Source organism: Nicotiana sylvestris, chromosome 9 (assembly GCF_000393655.2).
Source record: "Nicotiana sylvestris chromosome 9, ASM39365v2, whole genome shotgun sequence".
Lineage (NCBI taxonomy): Eukaryota > Viridiplantae > Streptophyta > Magnoliopsida > Solanales > Solanaceae > Nicotiana > Nicotiana sylvestris.
Window position 1 is genome coordinate 186,711,780 of NC_091065.1, and position 8,733 is coordinate 186,720,512.

Here is an 8,733-nt window from a genome sequence, read left to right on the forward strand (position 1 = left end):
TCCTTTCCTCTAGCTTGATGATGTTGGAAAATTTCTGGCTCTCAATCAACATCAGCCTTTCATAGTACTGCGAGTCTTGAGCCCGGACGAAAAACTTGTTCATTTATTCTTCTTCTAATGCAGGTCTGACCTTAGCAGCTTCTGATCTCCAGCGAGTGGCATACTCGCAATATGTTTCCGTGGGCTTCTTCTTCAAGTTCTGGATGTAGAACACATCTGGTGCATTTTCTGTGTTGAACCTGAACCTGTCCATAAAGTCGGACGCCATACTCACCCAGTTCGACCATTTCTTTGGGTCTTGGCTAATGTACCAAGACAGAGCATATCTCTTCTGACTCCTCATGAAAAGCTTCATGTGAATGCTTTCGTCTTTCCCTACTCCGACCAGCTTGTTGCAGTAAGTTCTCAATTGGACTCTCGGATCCCTTTTACTATCAAACATTTAAACTTAGGAGGTTTGTACCTCTCGGGCAGTTCGACATCCGGTTGTATGCAAAGATCTTCGTTGTTCAACCCTTCAATCCCTTTACTTCCTTCGACACCCTAAATTCGACTAGTCAATTTCTCGAGTTCCGCAGCCAGGTTCCTGATGAGTGAGTCTTTATCATCAGACTTGTGTGTGCTTGAGACATGTTGGGTGGAGTGTGGCATGGTTTCCACATAGATGGGGGTGTTATGGGTGAAATGGTCATTTGTGGAATTCAGAGGTTCTGGGGTGAGCAGTGGAGTGTGGCAAGTATTGCAGTAATGGTGAGGAGCGGGACGGTTTTGGGGTTTTGGGATGTTTTGTGGAGGCGTGGGGTTCTGATCGTTTGGTAGATTGATATCTGGAGTGGTGAGGGAAAATGATAAGTTTGCGATATTCCGAACCTGATCAAGTTCCTCCTGAAGTTTCAACAGTTTCTGCTCGAGTTGGGACGCACTTTCTTTGGAGACCTGAGCACCATGAGTGACCTCTACCCGTTCAGTTGAGTTTTCCTTTCTGGTGTTGTTCAAATCTTCCATCTTTCCTTTGTTCCTGCTTCTGATAGGACTAGGAGGAGGAGTGGGTGGAGGGCCCTTTGATCTTGTGGAATATGATGACGATACCAGAGTGCACGAACTAACCTTTAGGGAAGGGGAATAAATAAACAAAAAGTAAAAACAAAAGGTAACAAGTCAGTAGCGATTATAAGAAAGTGTTACGATATTTAAACACATAGTGCAAGAATGTAAATCGTGTCCTAATTTGGGAGCCTCATTTTTCCCGAGGTAGGCCTAGCGACAAATTGATTTGGAGAACTTAGAATGCTAAATGCCTCATTTTATTGATAAAAAGTAGACGAATCCCAAAACGACACTAAATAAAAAGGAATAAAATGCCACTAGTGGCCATTGGCCTTATTACATTTTATAAGGCGAAAAGAAAATCTTCTATCTATTTGGTCCAAAAGGACCTTCCGCAGATTGAATGCTCTCGTTGATCAAATCCTCCAGTTCGCGTAGGTTCACCAGTAAAAATGCCTTTGCCAGGTGTTCCCCTTCGTTTCCCTCGGCGTTCTGGCAGTCAGTGACTCTCTTCCTCACTTTTTCTTCCAATTCCAGCAGACTATACTCCAGATATTCCAACTTTTCGCTAGCTTTAGTGGCCCTCTCTTTCCACTCGTTGATTTGGTCATTTGATGAAATACTCCTCCACTAGTCTAGCAAGAGTGGGGGCGTGCTAACCATACCAAAGTTGGGAACCTCGTTCTTCATTTTCTGCAAAACAAAAGGGTTAAGACCCTACCCTACCAGATTCAACTATTTAACATCAATAATTAGCATAAATCATTTAGTTCTCCAAATAAATGCACAGAACGTGGTGGTGTCCGTTTGGGTTCAGGAAAACCCGGTGGACTTTGGACAAGGCTATCTTAAAGAGTCATTATGCGGACAACATAACTGACTCGGCTAGGTTTGACCATGATGCATGCACAGTTAAACAGAGTAAAGTTTCTATCGGGGTCTTAGACTGGTACCCTTGAGCGGACAACTCAAGAGGGAAAGGCATGGAAACGTCGACTACACTGTTGATCGACTGGTTTTACCGCAAATATGCCTTTTCCAAATTTAAAGGGTGATAATATCTGTCACACCTCCTTTTTACCCGAAGGGAGGGTATAGGGGAGTTTTTTCCAACTTAAAGTGACAATCGAAACGGGATTTATTTATTTGAAGATTCAAAGTCGCCACTTGGGATGATTTATGGTGTCCCAAGTCACCGCTTTATTTTAAATCCCGAATCGAGGAAAAAGTTGACTCTGTATTACAGTCCGCGAAAACAGAAATCTCGGTAAGGAATTCTGTTAATCCGGGAGAAGGTGTTAGGCATTCCCGGGTTACATGGTTCTAGCACGATCGCTTAAACTATTATAATTAGCCTATTAACTGATTTACTACATGTTTTAAACCTATTGTGCATTTTTAACTTATTAACCGCTTTTAATTATTTAAAAATACTTTTAGGAAGATTCAACATTTTTTAAAACATACCTTGAACCATGCCACATGAAATGCACCCACGGCCCGCGACACGTTCTATTTAACGTTGTTAAGAATTGAAATTGGGTCAGATAAAATGTGCACCCGAAATTAGTAATTAAAGGAAAATCAATTTACAGAACGTGCCTAAAGCAACTACGAAAGTTCAAATTAATAACAAAGTTTGCGAGGGCCATGGAAAATTCAATTGATGGTACACCCCAGTTTTAAAAGAGTTATTATTAATTAAATGAGGACCATGGGTTATTTCATTAAAATGGCACACCTCAAATTTTCTATAAAAGCTAATTAGTTATGTGAGGTTCATGAGATTAGGGGTTTTATTTAGCATGGCACGCCTCAATTTATTTCAAAGGGTTTTATTATTCGAAGTTGTTATAATCAGGTCACATGAAATGCACACCCAAATTGGGGATTACGTATCACAACTACGTTACGGGAACCGTACCCGTAGCTATGGCAATTTTATTACGCTCCAAAAATTTCGCCTACGCATGTGTGGTCAGCTCAAACATGCTACTAGCGGAACGAGAAAGTAAAGTAAAACAATTAAAATGATAAATTCAATTTCTCCATTCTTGTTGTCCACCCCACGTTCAAAATGACAAAAATTCTAACATTCTTTGCATTTGCATAATGCTATATCTTCCAGATAATTACTACAGCCACAAACATTCAAGTCAAATAAACCAGATGAAAACAAAGAGGCCTAAAATCCATATTAACATGGACCAAAACCAGAAAAGCTATTTGAAATTTCCATGTCTCGCACAACTCCAAAATCCTTAGTGCCTTATTTTTGTTAAGAAAACTTAGTGGTGGATTAATGGTCCAACAGTCATAAGACAAAATCTATAAATTGTTTTCAATTGAAAATTCAAATAAAAATCCCAACTCAAACAAGCATAAGAGAACAGAAGACTAGAGGAATTAAAAACTTAATCATGGATACAACGATTAAAGCATGATTAAAAATAAAACACAAAATACTCACATGAGAAATGACGAAAAGGAAGAGTTTAGAATCAGACCTTAATAATATTAACAAGAACTCAGTTACAACATACTCCGGCGAACTCAATCTGACCGGAAAATGCAACAGTAGCAGGAGCTTAGACCGCGAACCCTATCGGCAACCTCGAGTCGGCACCGAAAAGCTTGAAACCTAAATTGAAATTCTAGCTAAACTGAATCGTCACTTGAACGACCATGAAAGCTGAGCTATCATTTTCTTTTCTTTTCTATCTGACGATGTGGTATTATATATTGAAGTGGAGGCTTGCAATGTTTGTAAAAAAATGAGAAGACATTAGTTGGCAAAATTTGGAGAATCTTTTATGGCATTGTGCAAAGAGTCGACAATTTTTTTTGATACTTTTTTTAAAGGAAAAGGACAATAGGGGTCTCTGTAGGTTGAAGTGCGGCCGCCCTTTTGCTGTTTTGGCATTAGTCTATTATTTGCTTTCTTTTTGTATTTTTCCGTTCAAGCTTTTCTTTTATCTTTCGGGAAACAAATGGCAAATTCAATATTTAGGGTGTAGGTCTCTCATTTAAGAATTAGGTACTATTATATAAGGGTAGAAATTAGGTTAGGCGTATGAGCTTAGGAATTATGGGCTTGTGAATTATGGGCTAGGTCCAAAATTAGGCCTAAAAATGAGTTGCTCGAGCTCAAGTTTTATTCTTTCCCTGCGAACGAGATTAAAAATGTGATCCTGCTTAAGTAAAATAAGCTATTAAAATAAGACTGACCGTTAAAATAAACTATTTTGTTTGGTAATTTTTAAGATTAAAAATGACTACAAAATATTATTGGAACAATTTTTGTAATTTTCATTTTTCTTGTAATAAAATAAAGTAAAAGAGTTAAAATTAATTAAAATAGCTATATTAGGCCTAAATTAAATATTTACATAATAAAATATGAAAAATCTTGGGGAGGATAAAAAATCACATGTCTACAGCTGCCCCTCTTTGACTGGAAACGCGAAGAGTTTTCAGACAAAGAATGACTAGATAGGTTTCTTGACCCGACCCTTATTTAAGGAGACCAAAACTAAGAGAAAAGGGGAATGTGACAGAGCTTTGATATTTGAGCTGCCTACATATCCTTGGCTATAAAGGAATCATGCTACGTGTAGTTCAGAAGTGAATGAGATAATGGAGTCTATTGAGGTGGAGAGCCGGTCGAGGTGTCATTTCGTCGAGGTTCCGGTCCACGATCCCGTTATTACATCAAAAATCAAAAATGAAAAAGACTAACTAAGTCTATCAGCTACGAGTTACAAGATTCCTATCTTTGAGTCTTCTGAAACTTGATCTTGAGTCCTGGTTGGTTCTTCATGCGGACTCTAATCGGAATCTTGATGCTTGTTAGCTGCAGGTGTTGGTTCAATCTTCTTCAGCTTTTTCAGATCAAGATGGAACATGCAGAGCTTGTGACTTCAATTATATCTTGAGCAATCCACATCTTTTCTCCACTTCTGCACTTTGGATTCACCTTTTCCTTTTATTCTTGATTGAGACCTCTTTTTTGTTATCTCGGACCCTTGTTGACCTCCATTTTTAGGCGAGTTTCTGCTACTTCTAACTTGAATCAGATTCTGAAATGATTTCTCTTGTTCTCCAGGTGGGCGCCTGATTGCTGAACTTGACCTGTCTTCCTTCGAAACTTGAACCGTTTTCCCTTGTTCTCCAAGTGGGCACCTGATTGCTATACTTGAACTGCTTTCCTTTGAGACTGCTTTCCCTTGAAACTTGAACTGCTTTCCTTTGTTCTCCAGGTGGGCGCCTGATTACTAAAACTTGAACTGATTTCCTTTGAAACTGCTTTTCCATGAAACTTGAATTGTCTTCCCTTGTTTTCCATGTGGGCGCCTGCTACTACAACAAAACAGACAAAACAAAAGAAACTTTTCTACCCTAGTTTGGTACCGGGGACATATGTGAGTGTTAATTAAACCATGTTACCAAATATCCCTAAGAATTTGAAAGCTAGATCCCATTATCCAGGAGGGTCCTGAAAACTCCTAGTAAAATGACAGTTTTAAAGCTAAATTATATTTTCTAAAGGTATGGCTTCCGCTACATCTTATTATCTATGAAGGTCTTAAACTAAATCCCATTATCTAGGAGGGTCCTGAAAATTTCCTATTGAATCTCGTCCTAAGAACGAAAACTTCAAAACCAACTTATATTTTCTCATGAATGTTACTCATGAATGTTTGAATTTTAATCAAGTCCCATTGGGAGGGTCCTGAAAATTTCCAATTAAATCTCATCTTAAGAGTGAAAACTTTAAAGCTAAACTATGTTTCCTAAAGGTAGAACTTACACTAAATCTCATTGTCTATGAGGGTCCTGAAAACTTAAAATTACAACCCATTATCCAGGAGGGTCCTGAAAAACTTAACTTTAAATCCCATTTTTCAAATCCAGGCTTCCTTTTTTTCAAATTATTATCCTAGGAGAAAATTCATCGGACTAGGTTTTCTATCTTAGGAGAGAGATTCATCAGGCTAAGATTTTGATCCAAGGAGAAAGTTCATCAGATTAGGTCCTTTTTTTCCTCTTTTTTGGTATCTTAGGAGAAAGATTCATCAGACTAAGATTTTTATCCTTGGAGAAAGTTCATCAGACTAGGTATTCTATCTTAGGAGAAGAATTTATCAGACTAAGATTTTGATCCTAGGAGAACGTTCATCAGACTAGGTATTCTATCTTAGGTGAAGAATTCATCAGACTAAGATTTTGATCCTAGGAGAAAGTTCATCAGACTAGGTATTCTATCTTAGTAGAAGAATTCATCAAACTAAGATTTTGATCCTAGGAGAAAATTCATTAGACTAGGTCCTTTTTTTGGTTATCTTAGGAGAAAGATTCATCAGACTAAGATTTTAATCCTAGGAGAAAATTCATCTGACTAGGTTTTTCTTATCTTAGGAGAAAGATTCATTAGACTAAGACGTTTATCCTAGGAGAAAGTTCATCAGACTAGGTTTTCCATCTTAGGAGAAAAATTCATCAGACTAAGACGTTTATCCTAGGAGAAAGTTCATCAGACTAGGTTTTCTATCTTAGGAGAAAGATTTATCAGACTAAGATCTTTATTGGGAGGAAAATCCATCAATTTAGGACTTTTTATCCTAGGAGGAAAAATGTGAAGATCAATGGCAAGATTTTATGCATAATAGCAAAACAAATAAAGGCAAAGTTTTGAGAAACTTCCCTTTGTTGGCTCTTTTCTTCTCTTCTTTTCTTTTTCTTCTCTTTTTTTTTGTTTGTTTATTTTTTTTTTATCATTTTTTAAACTGCTTTCCTTGCATTGCTTTGTTCCTGTTTCACACAAAGAAAAATTTGTCAGTTTTGAAAATGGTGGTCGGTTGTGGCCTTGAGTCCTGGGCAGTTTGGCTTCTGCTCAATCAGCTTGAGTCGTTTTCGAGAGACTTTTGCTCTGCATCAACCCTAATTGTTTCACACCTAGTACCATTTGTATTTGTGGCTCAATCAGCCTTATCCCAACTGGAGATCTTTTCTTAGATGACCTTTTTTAATATCTTGAATGACTTCCTGCTTTTTGAGCAATTTGTCTGTCAGAGAGACTCACCAGTTATCTTTGCTTGCACCAAGTAGGCTGACAAGAGTCTTTTGGGGGAAGCTTTTGCATGAATCCTCAAGGCATGTTAAAAGTAACAACTGAGTGTGCTGGCTAAATTTACTTTATGCAACTGAAAAGCTGGTAGCAGATTTTGAAATCTTTTCTTGCTTGTTTTGACAAGGACGAACTCAGAGTGAAAGGCACAATGATGAAAAGAAACAAGTATTAACAAGAAATGCCTCTGTCAGAATGACAAAATGAAGAGTTTTTTTTCAATAACTAGCCTTAATGATCATGACGTGTATTTTGGACTCAACGGCCTGATCTATCAAACTAATCCAATCTTCCTTTTTACCGTTCTTATGACCTTTGAAGTCGGACTTGTTCATGCCAATTCTTTGCATCAGCTTCATGAATCACTTTAGACTAGTGGTGCCCCGAGGGTTTTCACCAACAAGTCTCTCTCATTTATTCATCTCTGCTTACCGTCGCCTTACAATGCCCACGAGGGTTTTCACAAGTAAGACTCTCTTATTTTTTTCTATTTCTTTTGATTTCTTGTGTGAACAACTTGACAATGTTCTATGTCGAGTGACAACCGTTGCTCATTGCATGCTTCTCTTGGCATTCTTCAAGGCATGTCGGGAGGTCTTTATTTGGAAGGTTTTTGGATAGGGTTGGAAAGAAAGGTCGGCATGAAGGCTCAAAGTAAACTCAAAATGAGGGGTTATGGATTTAAAACTCTTGGAACCGACTCTTTTACAAGTGAAATAAATATCTGTGCCCCAGTTTCAGCTATTGGGGATTTTTTGGATTTGTTTTGGATTTTGTTTTCCTGAATTCTTATTTGGTTGGACCGAACCGTGAGGCTGCCTACGTATCCTTATTTTTTAAGGAATCAGGTCGAACGTAGTTTAAACATCTGACCTAAACTATTTTTCATCTTTCTTTCTGTTTCTCTTTTCCTTTTTTTGTTTTTTCTCTTTTTTTCCTTTTTTTCCTTTTTTCTTTTTTTTTGTTTGCCCCAGCTTCTATTTTTGAGGGCATGGACCTTTGACAATTTTTTTTCTGAACTTTCTAAGAATTGCCCCAGTTTTTACTCTTGGGACATGAATTTTTTTTCTTTTTTTTTCGACTCTAAACTTGATTCCAAAAGAGGGTAATCAAAGAAAAATAACACAGGCTCAAAAAGGGGTAGCGAAGGATATAAAGTGTTTGGATAGCAGAAAGAGGACCTCCCAGCCTCGAGAATGCCAAGCATAGTATCTTTCGTGATCACAGCATTGATGAACATGTCTGTCCTCTTGGTGTGTCATGGTCACAAGACACTTTCCATCCCTTAATGTCAAAATTTCTAACAAACTTCAATTGATTAAATATCCTCAAGCCCGATCTTCACAATGATTTGAAGGTGAATTTTACTCGACCTTAATTCCAAAGTATTTCAACTCTTTATTCATCCTCAAAAATGCCTTTTCCTCAATTGTCCAATTCCAACTTAAATCAATTTTCTAAGATCTGGCCAAAAATTCCGCATGCATGTCATGTCATTAAAACTAGAGGGAAAAGAACTAAGCATGGAATGACACAAAAGTACAAAATGTATTTCATTG

The 8,733-nt window shown here is 37.7% G+C and overlaps 1 long non-coding RNA gene across 1 annotated transcript; it reads right to left on the reverse strand.

The window, feature by feature from the left end:
• Window positions 1–1,288: 1,288 nt before the first annotated feature.
• Window positions 1,289–3,795, reverse strand: LOC138877139 (uncharacterized). The gene is made up of 2 exons (XR_011402462.1): window positions 3,555–3,795; window positions 1,289–1,740 (listed from the first exon to the last, which is right to left on the reverse strand). It is a non-coding gene; the product is annotated as an uncharacterized lncRNA (long non-coding RNA).
• Between the last annotated feature and the right edge of the window lie 4,938 nt (window positions 3,796–8,733).